Here is a 16,697-nt window from a genome sequence, read left to right on the forward strand (position 1 = left end):
CTTTGTAATTTTAGCTATTTTTATTTTTTTAATTTATTTTTTAAATTTTTATTTGACAGGCAGAATTGAACAGTCAGAGAGAAAGACAGAAAGGTCTTCCTTCCGTTCGTTCACCCCCCAAATGGCCACTGTGGCCGGCGCGCTGCACCGATCCAAAGCCAGGAGCCAGGTGCTTCCTCCTGGTCTCCCATGTGGGTACAGGGGCCCAAGCACTTGGGCCATACTCCACTGCCTTCCCAGGCCACAGCAGAGAGCTGGCCTGGAAGAAGAGCAATCGGGACTAGAACCTGGCGCCTATATGGGATGCCAACGCCGCAGGCGGAGGATTAACCAAATGAGCCACAGTGCTGGCCCCTGTAATTTTAGGTATAATCAGCCATTTTTCCGCTTTTATTTCCAACCATCATGACTGAAAACTAATTTTGATTCTCTACCCTGCTGGTAAGAACTGGGCTTCCATTTAATTTGTATTCAGGTACTGCCCCCAGGGTGATTTTTTTTTTTTTTTTGGTTCATTTTATCTTCATGAGAGGACTGCAGCTTCTCTATCCCTTTTATCTCACAGATACCTAACAAAGACTTAAATGTATGTCTCTTCTCCCTAGATGGCTGAAAACAGAATGTAATACCCACTTTCTGTGGAAACCATCAAAACCTTGAATCGCTACCTTATATTTTGTGTGCATATCTCATGTCACTATGCTCAAAGCCAACTTTGATGTATATTTGAATCTCCTATAGCAAAAGGGATGTTAGGATACCTAATTCATACTTGGAAAGTAAATAAACAAGCAATTTTCTGCCATAAGAAGTAGATAATGTGAGTTCATCATTTAATGAATTATTTGTGTTTTATTTTTAATTCTTAGTGTTCCATTTAAGTATTATTTATGGACAATATAAGTAATCCTTATCAATTTAGATGATAGAGCAATAGCTTGTAATCAATTAAAAACTTAGTGGTTGAGAATGGCTTTTACCTTTTCTACAATTTTCTCTTGCTTGCAAAAGGATTGTTGTAGTGTTTTTAAAAACTTGAAGTATAGTTTTATAATATTTTAAACTCTTATCATTAATCTTCAGTTTTTCTTAGTAAAGACATTCTGTTTTTTTTTGTGTGTGGTCTCTTATCAGTTTACCAAATCACCTACCTCAGTCCTCAAAATTTCTTACTATCCTTGCACTCAGGAGTCTTTTCATGTTCAAGGTTATCGCTATAGAAAAAAAAATGTATCTAAGGCCATCTAACACTCTGGAAGTTTTCTGTATTGATTAAGTGAAAGGTTAAATATCATTTTCTGGACGGTATATGCTGCTGGTATGTGTAGAAGTGTATGTTTGGATAAATTCTGGGAAACTCTTAAATACTTTCTAACATGACTTTGGCCTTGTGTGAATTCTTCACTCTTAAATAAAGGATGGGGTGTTTCTCCCAACAAAATTCTATTTAAAAATTGCCATACAATGGAGAATGGTCATTCTTATTGTTGGTAATTCTTACCAACTGTGGTTAATATATTCAAGTATTACTAGGAATAATTGGAAATAATTTATCATAATAATAACTTTATACATATATAATTAATGATAAGAGTTTAAAATATTATAAAACTATACTTCAAATCTTTGAGGTTGGAGAGCTGTGTGCCTCTTAAATCACAGCATCTAGGAGACTTTGTATTCTACTTACAGATTCTACCTTTTCATACTTGAATTAAGCCCAAGACCGGATGGATTCACTGCTGAATTATACCAGACATTTCAAGAAGAACTAACTCCAATTCTTCTCAAACTATTCAGAACAATCAAAAAAGAGAGCATCTTCCCAATCTTTCTATGAAGCCAGCATCACCTAGATCCCGAAGCCCGAAAAAGATGCAGCATTGAAAGAAAATTACAGACCAATATCCCTGATGAACATAGATGCAAAAATCCTCAATAAAATTCTGGCCAATAGAATGCAACAACACATCAGAAAGATCATCCACCCAGACCAAGTGGGATTTATCCCTGGTATGCAAGGATGCTTCAATGTTCACAAATCAACGTGATACACCACATTAACAGACTTCAAAAGAAAAACCATATTATTATCTCAATAGATGCAGAGAAAGCATTTGCTAAAATTCAACACCATTTCATGATGAAAACTCTAAGAAAATTGGGTATAGAAGGACCATTCCTCAATACAATCAAAGCAATTTATGAAAAACCCAAAGCCAGCATCCTATTGAATGGGGAAAAGTTGGAAGCATTTCCACTGAGATCTGGTACCAGACCGGGATGCCCACTCTCACCACTGCTATTCAATATAGTTCTGGAAGTCTTAGCCAGAGCCATTAGGCAAGAAAAAGAAATTAAAGGAATACAAATTGGGAAGGAAGAAGTCAAACTATCCCTCTTTGCAGATGATATGATTATTTATTTAGGGGATCCAAAGAACTCTACTAAGAGACTACTGGAACTCATCGAAGAGTTTGGCAGAGTAGCAGGATATAAAATCAATGCACAAAAATCAACAGCCATTGTATACACAGGCAATGCCACGGCTGAGAAAGAACTGTTAAGATCAATCCCATTCACAGTAGCCACAAAAACAAATACCTTGGCATAAACTTAACTAAGGACATTAAAGATCTCTACGATGAGAATTACAAAATTTTAAAGAAAGAAATAGAAGAAGATACCAAAAAAATGGAAAAACCTTCCATGCTCATGGATTGGAAGAATCAACATCATCAAAATGTCCATTCTTCCGAAAGCAATTTATAGTTTCAGTGTGATACCAATCAAAATACCAAAGACATTCTTCTCAGACCTGGAAAAAATGATGCTGAAATTCATATGGAGACACAGGAGACCTCAAATAGCTAAAGCAATCTTGTACAACAAAAACAAAGCCTGAGGCACACAATATCAGATTTCAGGACATACTACAGGGCACTTGGATTCAAAACAGCATGGTACTGGTACAGAAACAGATGGATAGACCAATGGAACAGAATAGAAATACCAGAAATCCACACAAACATCTACAGCCAACTTATATTTGATCAAAGATCCAAAACCAATTCCTGGAGTAAGGACAGTTTATTCAGTAAATGGTGCTGGGAAAACTAGATTTACACGTGCAGAAAAATTGAGTGATTTGGAGGAGGGCGATAATTTATGGTAGAATCATTGCCACAGTATGAATTCCCTCCATCTTTCCAGATTATTAAGGTCTGTGATACATATACTAAGAGATATTTAGTTCTTTGTTTACAAAATAATTTATTATTATGCATATTAAGCATTTCTTGATATCCTATTTTGTAGAAATTGCTATTTTAGGGTCAGCAACATTGCAGGCAGAACTGTAAATTTCTTGTTAGAGATGCCCCCTGCCTTGACCTGGCCAGCTCTCCTCCCAGGCCAGCCAAGTAATGAAAGTCAACAGAGTGCCTTCCCCTAGGAGGTTCACACATCCCTTAGGATATACCCCATGAGAAGAGATAGATAGGTCTGGGCCTCTTAACTTACAAGGCCTAAAGCCCAACAGATTATTATCAAACCCCTTCTATCAGGTTCTATTTGCCTCTCAATCAGAAAACTTAATTGTAGCTTAGACAGCACCTTTCTTAGCACATCTAATAATGACTCTGTCCTTTGTTCTAGACCCTGTCTAGCACACTTGGGCCTCATTCCTTTGTAATCATAACCTCTACTCTACCACCAATGGCTCTACTTCCAACCTGTGTGTACTGATGGTCCTCTTCCCCACTTAATGCTGTAGAATTGTTCAAACCTGGTAAATGCCACTCTTAGGATCATTGGTTACTATCCTCACTCTGTCTTTTATGACCTTGTCTAAATATGATCAGAGTTGGCAAACTTGGAAGGCTTCCATAGCCTTGGCAACTCATGACGACAGCCTGGGGTGGTTACTGGCGCCATAAACTAGAGTGTCAATTTGTTGGGTCAACAACAAGAGCCACTGTGCACTTGCTCCTCATGTGGGATCTCTGTCCTTAATGTGCTGTACATTGTGATTTAATGCTATAACTAGTACTCAAACAGTATGTTTCACTTTGTGTTTCTATGTGGGTGCAAACTGTTGAAATCTTTATACTAAATTGATCTTCTGTATATAAAGAGAATTGAAAATGAATCTTGATGTGAATGGAAGGGGAGAGGGAGCGGGAGAGGGGAGGGTTGTGGGTGGGAGGGAAGTTATGGGAGGGGGAAGCCATTGTAATCCATAAGCTGTACACTGGAAATTTATATTCATTAAATAAAAGTTAAAAAAAAATATAAAACCCACTGCAAAAAAAAAAAAACAAAACAAAAAAAAAAAGAAATTGCTATTTTAGATCCTATGGTCATACAAAAATGTATCCAACTTTAATAGGAAAGAGGATTAGGGTTTAAAAGGTAAAATATTATATACTGTATATTCTTTATTTGAATTATAAAATAATTTATTAGCATTTTACGTAGCTATCCATTAAACTATTTTAATAATAGTCCTAATTTTGCTTGATGTACCCAAATAATTATTATAATACATTCCTTTATTTTCAAATTTTTCTAGTTATATCAGTACTTCTTAAATTTGGTTCAGGGAACACTAGGGGTATCTGAGAAGTTTTCATGCCATCAACCAGATCAAAATTATTTTTATAATATGCTACAACATTATTTTTGAGTGTTTCAAAAACTATTTGATATTTGATATTGTAGCTGATTGAATTCAGAAACTGATCTTAGAATCCAGCTGTGTTCTATTAAGCCAAATATTAACGATTGAATGAACATTAAACAAACTTTGGCTGCTAACATTTTTGTTTACTTGGGAAATAGATTTATTTTTGTTAAAGCATGTTATTTATATTAACACCTACTGAATTTGTTTTATGTATACTATTTAAAAGTGAGTTTATAAGTAAGTATGCATTTTTGTGCTTGGTTTTAACGTCTAACTTAGTAAATACTTACCAATTTTATCCATATATACACTAGCCCTTTGGAACATTCAATAATAATTTAGATTATAAAAGCCATATAAAATTGAAAAGTTATGTTTCTGTGAGATTTTTTCTGTACCATTTCAATAACTATTTTGGGTTCACTTCTTGTCTTTGGATTCATTTAATTTTATTCTTCTAGAAAGTAAAACATGTTATTAATTCACACATTCAAAAAATTCTATGTGTCTAGTATTGTGATAAGAGCTGGAAATATATAAAAGCAAATTAAAATGACTTGCTATATAAGAAATAATTTTTCATTAAGTAGTCATTAAACATTTAAAATTCACCTGTGGCAAAATATGAAGGAAAACTCTAGTTTACGCCTGCATAAAATATTTCGATTTGATCCTCAGAGAGAAGAACAGGAAATTTTCCCCTGGGCAATTATAGTTGAACGGAAATGTGAAGTATGTACAAATGTTGATATGTGATGAGTGGAAAAAGTCTTCCAGATAGAGGACATGGACCACAGGAAGGCCCGATGAAGGAGACAGGATGAGAGAGGATAGTGGCATGAAAATGCAGATCGGTCCAATGCCAAGGCAGTGACAGAACAGTAGATGGAATCAGTTTAGAAGTCCTAAGTGAAGAGGTCAGGTGGATCCAAACAATTAAAAGGCTAGCAATGCATGCTGAAGAGGTTTGATCTTGTGAGCAAAGTGAAGTCACAATACCTTTTAAGAGGGGAAATGGGTCACCAGGAGAACTTTTTGTTTTGTTTGTTTCTTGGTTCCATGATTTGATTTGGGGTATGCAAGTGGGGAGCTCAGCAGTGAGATGATGGAGTTTGAAACAAGGTGATTATTTTCAAGAAATGGAGAAATATTTAGGGGCAAAGTCAATGATAGAGAAAATGTGAGGATGGATCGGAGGCCTATGACTAGACTTCCTTGCATTAATTCATGTTTTTATGAAGCACTCAACTTTAAAGAAGTTGATTGTGCTTAGACATCTCTGGACTGTGCAAGTACCTGGATGGATAAAGCTCCACTTGGATAAGGGAAACAGTACTGAACAAGTCTATAACACCAGAATAAATGAAAGTTCCCTTAGAGCTGCTCACAGGGGCCTACAACTCTATGTGAAAATGGAAATGAAAAACTAAATTTCAGGCTAAGTGAAACCAACAGCCCTATAAGCATCACTCTCAGTAAATTGTTTTGTTTTATCTTCCAGGAATAGAAAACTAAAGCAAGCTCAAAATGTGTTTGATATCCATTGTAGATTCACATTTCCCTCCATTCACCATGGCCAAATATACTATGGACCAAAAAGGGTCCATTTGCTCCATGAAATCAATTTTCCCTACTGAATTCACCTATTTCACAAAAATCAGCATTTCAGGTGTGCTCTGTAGCTCAAGGATCCTTTACTGTATTTGATTATTTTATTTTATGTTGTGGTATTTATATAGGATTCTAGCACCATCAGTCTATCTCTGCTAAGTTTCTTTGAGGAGCTGTGGGACAATGGAGGGTGCCAGGATGCTGGCCAGGCCAGTTGAGTCAAATCTCTGCTAAGAGATTCAGATCCAGGAAGAGGCCCAATTACCCCCCTGGCAACTCCCATGTACACTGAAGTTGGAGATAACTAAGAATGAACTAGTACAGAAGTCTTGAAATCTTGGTTTTATGAGTTATGGATCCTGTATGAAGGAGCTACTCACACTTGAGACTTGAAGATGAAACTGCCTTTGAACGCTTCCAAAATTCTATTCTCTTTATAATTTTTTTTAAACTTTTATTTAATGAATATAAATTTCCAGTGTACAGCTTATGGATTACAATGGCTTCCCCCTCCCATAACTTCCCTCCCACCCGCAACCCTCCCCTCTCCCGCTCCCTCTCCCCTTCCATTTGCATCAAGATTCATTTTCAATTCTCTTTATATACAGAAGATCAATTTAGTATAAAGATTTCAACAGTTTGCATCCACATAGACACACAAAGTGAAACATACTGTTTGAGTACTAGTTATAGCATCAAATCAAAATGTACAGCACATTAAGGACAGAGATCCCACATGAGGAGCAAGTGCACAGTGGCTCTTGTTGTTGACCCAACAAATTGACACTCTAGTTTATGGTGCCAGTAACCACCCTAGGCTGTCGTCATGAGTTGCCAAGGCTATGGAAGCCTTCCAAGTTTGCCGACTCTGATCATATGTAGACAAGGTCATAAAAGACAGAGTGAGGATAGTAACCAATGATCCTAAGAGTGGCATTTACCAGGTTTGAACAATTCTACAGCATTAAGTGGGGAAGAGGACCATCAGTACACACAGGTTGGGAGTAGAGCCATTGGTGGTAGAGTAGAAGTTATGATTACGAAGGAATGAGGCCCAAGTACGCTAGACAGGGTCTAGAACAAAGGACAGAGTCATTACTAGAGGAGCTTGTATAGGATGTAAGAGTAGCAGCTTCCCTGCACTAGAACTACAGTTGGTTGGATTCATGCTTAACTTCCTGAAGATTCCTGGATTTAAAAGTGTTCTTAGTTTTAGGAGAGATTTTATTTAGTGGCCCCACTTGATTAATATCATCAGATTTCTTCTTTCCTTTGTTTTGTACTTTTCCATTTGAGAAGAAATTTCACTTTGGTATCAACTGAAATACTTTTTTATGGTGGGAGCTAATATCACCAACCTGATGCACCCTATTTGTTTGTGTTAATTGATTTTATTTTTTTAAAAGATTTATTTGTTGGGACCAGAACTGTAGTAGCAGATTAAGCCACCACTTGTGACACTGGCATCACATAGTTGAAGTACAAGCTGCTCCGCCTCCAGTCCAGCTCCCTGCCAGTGCTCCTGGGAAAGCATTGGAGGATGGTCTCTGGAGGAGACTCACATTGAATTCTGGCTCTTTGCTTTTGCCTGGCCCAACTGTGGCTGGTGTGACCATGTGGGGAGTGAACCAACAGATGGTAGATCTCTTCCCCTCTCTCTGTCTCTCCCTCTCTAACTCTGCTACCTTTCATATAAATAAATAAATCTTTTTTTAAAAGAGGGAGGAAGAAAGATGGAGATTTTTCCATTTGCTGGTTCACTTTCCAAATGGCCATAACAGCTAAGGAGCTGGGCCTGGCAGTAGCCATGGTCCATGAACTATAATTATTCAGGTCTCCTGGGTGCATTGCAGGGGCCAAATACTTGGGCCATTCTGCATTGCTTTTCCAGGGACATTATCAGGAAGCTGGATCAGAAACAAAACAGCTGGGACTCAAACCAGTGCTCATTTGGGTGCTGGCATTACAGGTGGCAACTTCACCCAGTACACCACAATGCCAGCCTCTGGTAAGGAATTTCAATGGATTCCATTTTGATAGTTCATGGAATATGAAAGTTTTATTTACTGGCCTGCATAGTGTTTGACACCTTACCCTAAGCCTTTTCTGTTTAATTTTTAATATTTGAATCATAAATTGCTGTATCTATTTGTCCCACTTTAAGTCTTACTATAATTCAGCAAAAATGTATTAAATTAAAATACATGAGATTGAAAGTATTAAATGATAGGGCTTTTAAGTTGAAATATATTATGGTGATGTAATTCTACTGAAAATTAGATTTCTTGAAATTAACATATGTATTTACTTAATAGCACTGATCTATTTGTTAGTTCTTGATGTGACTAGTATTTGAGAGAAGTAATATCACCTGTTTTTCAATGTTTGTAGTGAAACCTCGTTAGTCCTTCATATTTTCTCTCATTCTGTGTTCTCATTCTCAGTGTTTATGGTATTTTAGATAACTTTTTTCCCATTTGAAAGGATTTACATATCATAAAAGAGGCAAGTGACTTAGTGATTCATTAAGGAATTTTTTTAATCCACATTATCTTCATTTGGTTAGAGATATTTCCCAACTTAAAAAATCACACAGATATTTATGAGACAAGAAACCTAGCTAATGAAGACACATAAAATTTAATAATATTCATTTCCTTAATATCAGTCAAATGGGGTGGAGCTTTGTGATTCCTTCCATCTTCTACCTGTTCGTATAGGTGTGTATTGGCTTAGAAGAAAGAATTACCATGTTGAAAGGTGCGTTTTTCAATATTGTTTTGGCTGTAAATTGATGGAGGTGAGATATTTTCAGGAAAACAACAACAACAGCAACAACACAATTGTTAGCTGGCTTTTCTCTGCGGTAAATGAAGCCAAGCATCATCTTAAGGGGAAGGTGAAAGTCGCTGCAAAGGCTATTTAGATCTGAACTCCTCTGCATGAAGGCCATCCACCCAAGCCTATCAATCACGTATGACTACCAGCCAATCTTTTCAGGCTGTAATTTCTCTAGCAGAAGATAAGGCACTGCAGGTATCCCCAGCTTTGATGAAACTTTTATGAAGGAAAATTTATACCAGTTGTACCTGATGCTCAGTTGGGAACTGATTAAATGATTTATATTTTGCCTGATCAGAAAAACCAGCCAGATTAAAAATTGTGGCAATCCCCTTTCAGAGTGCATGTCCTCGTCTTCAGGTCATGGCTGAGAGAAATTGTCAGTGTGGTTCAAGGACAGCCCACGGGTTCTTCCTTTCTCAGGGCAAGTCATTACTTCAGTGGCTGGATATATATTGTTAAGAGTAATGCCTTTGAAAGCCCTCCTTCCCCTTGTAATTACAGCCCTGCCAAATACAATGTTAGTTTAGGGTTGTTTGTCAGGATTTCAAGAGGCAGAACATAAATTGTATATGCTTAAATATCCTCCAGAAGTATTATCTTTCAGTTTCAAGACACACATAACTTCACATCAGGATTTTAAACATGCAGAAAGTGGAGAGGAACTGAAACACATCAGCAGAGCAAACCTGGCCAAGGGGCTGCAGGTCTGGATGAGTACAGCCAGGCGGGAAGAATCTGTTGCATGTTATGGGCTTGGGAAGGCAGGGAGTGGGTCTAGGCAGCTGGGCCTGGGTCACTCTCACTTACTGCCCAGTTTCTTATTCCTTCATGTTTTCTTACTCATCAACATTGCTTTAGTAAAGTAAATCACTTAAATAAATAATTATTGAGCATTTGTCTTAAATTAAACACAGTAGGTTTGGACCCTTAAGGAATTCAATTGCAATAGGCTTCAGACTTGCTACTTCTTAGTGTCTGACGGGTTCCTTTAAAAGGAAGTGGCTTAGAGATACTGGCGTTAAAAGAAGCACCACAACAGCAGAAAAGTAGTTCACAAATATTTCATTCCTCTCTCATTTAAGGTGTTGCCACTGTTCTTTGCATATGTTTTTTTTTTTTTTTTATTTTGACAGGCAGAGTTAGACAGTGAGAGAGAGAGACAGAGAGAAAGGTCTTCTTTCCGTTGGTTCACCCCCCAAATGGCCGCTACAGCCGCACTTCGCCAATCCGAAGCCAGGAGCCAGGTGCTTCTCCTGGTCTCCCATGCAGGTGCAGGGCCCAAGCACTTGGGCCATCCTCCACTGCCTTCCCAGGCCACAGCAGAGAGCTGGACTGGAAGAGAAGCAACCCGGACAGAACCGGCGCCCCAACCGGGACTAGAGCCCAGGGTGCCAGTGCCGCAGGCAGAGGATTAGCCTAGTGAGCCGTGTCGCCGGCCCTCTGCGTGTATTTTTAATCTTACCCTTAGCTGTCTACACTAGTCTCATTCTGTCTGCATTTCTACTCTGCTAGAATCATTGGTTTAACTTATGTTTTAAATATCTACAAGAGTGCCTATAATGAAGTGGTTTCACCATAAGCATTTGCTGTGTTATTTAAGGAACACAAATGAATAATGCAGATAAATCATCAGAGGTCCTGGTAATCGAAAGTCATGTATTTCCTGTGGGACAGAAACCAGGGGAGATGAAATAGTGAAAGACAGAGATCCATAAAAGAAGAACAAAATTTCCTACAGTATGACCAAACTACTAGGATACCTTGTAGATGTGCTTTTCATACTTGAGTATTTGAGATCTAAAAATGTGTAGTGGAGGCAAAGCTCAGAAGTGGAGAAAATGGCAGCCTAGGTCATAGTGGTGGTCAGAGTGGCAGCTACAGAGCCCCAAATTTGGGAGACAGTGACATGTCCCAGTGTGTCAAGCAGCAGCGGGCTCCAGGCCTGAAGGATGAAGGGGAACACTCAGAATGAGAAGAAGGAGAAAAACAGAAAAAGAGAGGGCAATTGCTTTGAACCATAGGCCAACCTCAAAAAGAGATACCGAGCTTTCATCACAAACAGAACTTTTGATGTGAAATGGCAGTCACTTAAAGGCCTGCTTAAAGAGAACTTCTGTGAGATAACATACATGGAGCTCTTAATGGGCGCTGAAGGTAAGTCAAGGGGCTGTGTCTTTGTTGAATTCAAGATGGAAGAGAGAATTTTTAAAAAGCTGCTGAAGTTCTATATAGTCTGAGTGGATGACCACTGAAAGCAAAGATCCTGACAGTGTTCATACCGGAAGACCCACACAAAAGCCTGGAGGACTTGCAAGCAGAGGATTTGTAGCAAATATGGATTCTAAAGTTGACCGGAAGAAACTGAAGGAAGTGTCTGAGATGGCTGAGGTTGTGGAGAATAGAGACGGGAAAAGTTAAGGAATAGGCATCGTGGCTTTTGAATAAGCCATTGAAGCTGTGCAAATTGTATCCATGTGAGATGGCCAACTGCTGTTTGACAGGCTAATGCGTGTCAAAATGGGCCTTACCAAAAGGAGATTTCTTTCCCCCTCCTGAGCATCCACAACATTTCCCCATGTTCTTGGTGGTATCAGCACAGGGTTAGGACCAGGAGGTTCGTCTACAGATACCAATCACCTGAATGAAGGCATTGGCATGGGATGCGTAGCACCTGCAGGGATGGGAATGAAAGGTATAGGATTTGGAATTTTCTATAGCATGGAGGGCCCTTTGGTCGACCATACTATAGCAAACATGGGCAATTTGGACCTGCAATAAGCATGGGCAGGCTGAACAGTGGAGCCTGGGGCAGCATGCTGGAAATCTAGAGGCTGGGACCTGGCATTGACCACACTGGGGGTGCTGACTTGGAGTGCATGGGTGCAGGCCTGGGCCACAACATGGACTGAGTGGGCTCTGAGATTGAGTGCAAGTGCCTGGTCATGAGCTACCTGGCCTCAAAAGAGTACATGGGCTCCAGCATCGAGTGCATAGGGCCATTGGGCCACCACCACAAGGCCTCCAACATCAATCATTTGGGCCAGACCATGTGGTGTATTGCATAGGGGCCTGCATGGGCTTTGGCCTTTAGCCTATGAACCCTGTGGGCCAGATGGTAGAACATATGGGCTCTGATCTCAAGCGCATGGGGTCTGCTGTTGAGCAGACTGACCTGAGCATGAAACTCATGGTTTTGGCAGGCGTCGGGGCCAGTGGAGTGCATGAGTGCCAACAGTCTGGAACACATGGGCACCAACAGCCTTGGCTGCCAACAATATGAGCGCATGGGCCCTGCCATGGGTCAAGCCCTGGGCTTCAGCATTGAGTGCTTGGGTCTGGCCATGGATGGTGGCAGTGCCAGCTTTGACTGTGCCACCAAGAGGAAGTATGGCAACTTTGGAGGAAGCCTTGCAAGCTCCTTTGGCAGAGCTGGAGGCCATGTCCCTGGGGTGGCCAAGAAGGCCTGCCAGATCTTTGTGAGAAATCATCATTTAAGGTACTAAAGGACCTAAATTCAGTGAATATGGTCACATGCTGTATGCCAACATCAAGATGGAGAATGGGAAGTCCAGCTGGTTTGGTGTGGTTAAGTTTGAGTCACCAGAGGTGGCAGAGTGAGTGGCAGAGATTGATATTCGAACAGAGAGAAATCCTTAGTCATTTGTCTTTTTTTTTTAAACATTAATATCAGGCCTCGGATTCTGTATTTCTTCTTGTAAGCTGTTTGAATTTGTTGGCCGGATGTATGAAGATGCTTAAATTTTTTAAAAAAATGTATAACAATGCAGATGGATATACTCAAAGAAGTGCTGGATTAAACTCCTCAAACAATTCATTTACCCAATAGTAATTAAACTGCATTCAAATTGAGCATAGAAGTTAAAATGGATAAAAATAAAAAAGAATTATGAACTTTTAAGGTTAAATAAATCTACACATTTCTCACAGAAAAGACAAACCTTTAGACAGACTAGCAAAGAAAAAAGGAGAGAAAACAGAAATAAGTACAATTGGATATGGAAAAGGAGACATTACAACTGATACCACAGAAATACAAAGGATCATAAGAAACTGCTATGAACTACTATATGCTAACAAACTGGAAAACCTCAAAGAAATTAGATAAATTTGTAGATACATAGAATCTACCAAGATCAAGTAAGAAAGTATAGAAAATCTAAACAGATCCATAACAAGAAGTGATATTGAAGCAGTAATTAAGTCTTTTATTAGAGAAATGTCCATGCCTTTATAGATTTACAACTGAATTCTAGAAAACATTCAAAGAGGAACTAACTCCAATACTTTTAAAAATTATTTTGAAGGGCCAGCACAGTGGCGCTCTACGTTAATCCACCGCCTACAGCGCCGACATCTCATATGGGCGCCGGTTCTGTCCCGGTTGCTCCTCTTCCAGTCCAGCTCTCTGCTGTGGCCTGGGAAGGCAGTGGAGGATGGCCCAAGTGCTTGGGCCCTGCACCCGCAGGGGAGACTGGGAGGAAGCACCTGGCTCCTGGCTTTGGATCGGCGCAGCTTCGGCCATTGCAGCCACTTGGGGAACAACGGAGGGAAAGACCTTTCTCTCTCTCTCTCTCTCTCTCACATTGTCTTTAATTCTGTCTGTCAAGTAAATAAATAAAATCTTAAAGAAAAATTATTTTGAAATACTGAAAACGTTGGAACACTACCGTATATTTTTGAGGAGGCCAGCATTACTCTGATAACAAAAAGAAAAACATGGACTTGGGTCAGCATTATGACATGGTGGATATAGCCACCGCTTGTGACACAGGCATCCCGTATGGGCACCAGTTTTTGTCCCAACTACTCCACTTCCAATCCAGCTCCTTGCTAATAGCCTGGGAAAACAGAAGATGGCCCAAGTGCTTGGGACCCTGCCATGCGTGTGGGAGACCCAGATGAAGCTACAATCTTCTGGCTTCCGCCTGACCCAACCCCAGCCTTTAAGGCATCTGGGGAATGAACTAGTGGATGAAAGACCTCATTTCCTCTCTCCCTCTTGCTCTCTTTCTCTCTCTCTTTGTAATTCTTCCAAATAAATAAATTTTAAAGAAAACCACAAATACACAACACAAAAAGAATAAAACACACCAGTATCCTTGGTGACATAGGTGCAAAAACCTTAAAAAACTATTAGCAAACTGAATCGAACACTACATTGGAAAGATCATACATCACAATCAAGTAAGATTTATCTAAGAGATGCAAAGCTGGTTCAATATTTGCAAATCAATAAATGCCATAAATCATATTAATGGAATAAAAAATAAAAACTTTAAGATTAGCTCAATAGATACAGGGAAAGCATTTGATAAGATTCAATATGCATGTGTTATAAAAACTTTCAACAAATTAGGTACAGATGAGGCAGACCTCAAAATGATAAAGACTATAAATGAAAAACCTACATTCTACATAAAAGCTGTTAGAACTAATAAACCAATTAAGTAATTTCACAGGATAGAAAGTTAAGGTACAAAAAATGTAGCAGTTTTTTTTAAAGATTTATTTATTTATTTATTTAGACAAATGGGGTTATATCAAACTCAGAAGCTGTTGTATAGCAAAGAAAATGATCAATAAATTGAAGAGACATCAGACAGAATGGGAAAAATATTTGAAACTACTTATCTGACAAAGGATTAATATCCAAATTTTATTAAGAACTAAAAATTTAACAACACAAAAACAACCAATCTAGTTAAGAAATGGGCAAAGGTCCTGAATAGACAATTCCTAAAAAAAGGAATAAAAATAGAAAACAAGTATATGAAAAAATGCTCAATATCACTGGCCATGAGGGAAATGTTAATTGAAACCCCAGGCTGGTGCTGTGGCTCACTAGGTTAATCCTCCGCCTGCGGTGCCAGCACCCTGGGTTCTAGTGCTGGATTCTGTCCCGGTTGCTCCCCTTCCAGTCCAGCTTTCTGCTGTGGCCGGGAAGGCAGTAGAGGATGGCCCAAGTGCTTGGGCCCTGCATCCACATGGGAGACTAGGAGGAAGCACCTGGCTCCTGGCTTCAGATCCGCACAGCACGCCAGCCATATCGGCCATTTGGTGGGTGAACCAACGGAAGGAAGACCTTTCTCTGTTTCTCTCTCTCACTGTCTAACTCTGCCTGTCAAAAAAAAAAAAAAATTGAAACCACAATGAGATATCACTTCATATCAGAATGGCTATTATCAAAAAGACAGAAAAAAACAACAGTGAAAAATGCAGAAAATGTGGAAGTCTTATACACTAGTGGTGGGAATGTAAATTAGTGCATAATGTGGAAAACAGCATGGAAATTTTTTTAAAAAGCTAAAAATATTACTACCATATGGTCCTGCAATCACAATACTGAGTATATATCCAAAGATATGAATTCATTTTATAAAAGAGATATCTACTACATCATGTTTGTTGTGACACTGTTCACAATAGCTAAAAATATTGAATCAATCAAGGTATCCATTATCAAATGAATGAATAAAAAATACATGGAGTACATACACAATGGAATACTATTCATCCACGAGGAATGAAATCTTATCCTTTGCAGCAAAATGTTTGGAAGTTTGCAGCGTTGTGCTGAGTGAAAACAGCCAGACACAGAAAGACAAATCTGCATTATTTCCCCCCTCAAATAAGGGCACAAATAAATAAATAAATGAATAAAATGAAAACTCATTCTGAACCTGGAATTTTTGATTTCTATAGGCAGGGAAGGGTGGGAAGGATAGAAGGAGTTTGGATTTTATAAAATAAGGGAAGCTGAGTGCTTCATCAATTGTGATGATATATCACACTAATATGAGATGTTAATAATAGGAGTAGCTAGGTGTGGAGTACATGGGATCTCTGTTCTACTTCATTATTTTTGTTTGGTAAATGCAAAACTATCCTAAAGTAAAAGATTTTTTAAACTATTGATTTCTCACTTTCAATTGCCTTCTTGGGTTATTCTACTAAACCACCTATGGGCATGCAGTCTTTCTTTTCTAGCATCAGGAATACTTCATGCTTCCAATAATTATTTATGTATCAACTGCTATGAAAGTGTTGACAAGGATTAACGTGACAGATGCTGGTGTATAGTCAGTGTCTCAGTAGCCTTTTATTTCCTCTGTACGTTAGGGTGTGGAGTCAGTCAGGGTTGCCTAGTGACAGGTTGATGATCCATGGAAAGTGGCTCTGGAGATGACACAGAGCCTTTTTATTTTTTTTATTTTTTATTTTATTTATTTATTTATTATTATTTTTGACAGGCAGAGTGGACAGTGAGAGAGAGAGACAGAGAGAAAGGTCTTCCTTTGCCGTTGGTTCACTCTCCAATGACCGCTGCAGCCGGTGTGCTGTGGCCAGGAGCCAGGTGCTTCTCCTGGTCTCCCATGGGGTGCAGGGCCCAAGCACTTGGGCCATCCTCCACTGCACTCCCGGGCCACAGCAGAGAACTGGACTGGAAGAGGGGCAACCAGGACAGAATCTGGTGCCCTGACCAGGACGAGAACCTGATGTGTCGGTGCTGCAGGCAGAGGATTAGCCTATTGAG

At 39.2% G+C, this 16,697-nt stretch overlaps 1 pseudogene; it reads left to right on the forward strand.

The window, feature by feature from the left end:
• Positions 1 to 5,311: 5,311 nt before the first annotated feature.
• On the forward strand, positions 5,312 to 12,760 carry LOC133765359 (heterogeneous nuclear ribonucleoprotein M-like; annotated as a pseudogene).
• The last annotated feature ends 3,937 nt before the right edge of the window (positions 12,761 to 16,697 follow it).

Source organism: Lepus europaeus, chromosome 8, assembly GCF_033115175.1.
Source record: "Lepus europaeus isolate LE1 chromosome 8, mLepTim1.pri, whole genome shotgun sequence".
In the NCBI taxonomy this organism is placed as follows: domain Eukaryota; kingdom Metazoa; phylum Chordata; class Mammalia; order Lagomorpha; family Leporidae; genus Lepus; species Lepus europaeus.